The sequence below is a fragment of the Cynoglossus semilaevis genome, chromosome 10 (assembly GCF_000523025.1).
Source record: "Cynoglossus semilaevis isolate Cse_v1.0 chromosome 10, Cse_v1.0, whole genome shotgun sequence".
NCBI classification, from domain to species: Eukaryota; Metazoa; Chordata; class Actinopteri; order Pleuronectiformes; family Cynoglossidae; genus Cynoglossus; species Cynoglossus semilaevis.
In genome coordinates, this window is record NC_024316.1 from 20,569,625 (window position 1) to 20,570,387 (window position 763).

Sequence of the window (763 nt, forward strand, 5' to 3'; positions counted from 1 at the left end):
GTCTGTGTCTGTGTCTGTGTCTGTGGGAAATATACAGTATATTCATAAAAAAATATTCAAAACAATTTTAAGAATTTTACAGAAATAATCCCAGTTTTTACATCATGACTACTGTTAATCATTAAAGATTAATTGCGATTATAATTATTTGTCAATAATGTTGATTGATAATGTTTTCAAATAATCACAATTAATTGTGATTCACGTTTATAATGAATAATTTTTTGTTATTTTTTGTTCAGCTTCATTTTTGGTTCAATCTCCAGGCCATAAAATCAAAACTGTTTTTTATTTGTTTTCTTCATAATTTATGACCCATTTTGATGCTAACTAAAGGTAGCATGTAGAACAGGATTTTAGAACAGGATTGTGCGATATAGTGTGACCTCCTGTGTGACCTCCTGTGTGACCTTTCTGTCCCTGCTCCCAGACTGCACCTTGAGGGTGAAGGACGTGCTGCGGGAGTTTGATGCTGATGGCAATTTGGCGCGGCACAGACACGGAGAGGTGAGTGGGACGGAGGGTCACGGCCCAGTCCAGTCCAGTCCAGTCCATTCCAGTTCAGTCCAGTCCAGTCCAGTCCAGTATAGTCCAGTCTAGTCCAGTCCAGTCCAGTCCAGTCCAGTCCAGTCCAGTCCAGTCCAGTCCAGTCCAGTCCAGTCCAGTCCAGTCCAGTCCAGTCCAGTCCAGTCCAGTCCAGTCCAGTCCAGTCCAGTCCAGTCCAGTCCAGTCCAGTCCAGTCCAGTCCAGTCCAGTCCAGTCC

The 763-nt window shown here is 42.9% G+C and overlaps 1 protein-coding gene across 1 annotated transcript in view; it reads left to right on the top strand.

The window, feature by feature from the left end:
• The window catches only part of dgkaa (diacylglycerol kinase, alpha a), a 24,015-nt gene that overhangs the window by 9,872 nt on the left and 13,380 nt on the right, over positions 1 to 763 (top strand). The window contains exon 2 of the mRNA XM_025059326.1: positions 431 to 507. The gene's annotated coding sequence lies outside the window, so the exon portion shown is untranslated. The remainder of the gene's footprint in view (positions 1 to 430; positions 508 to 763) is intronic.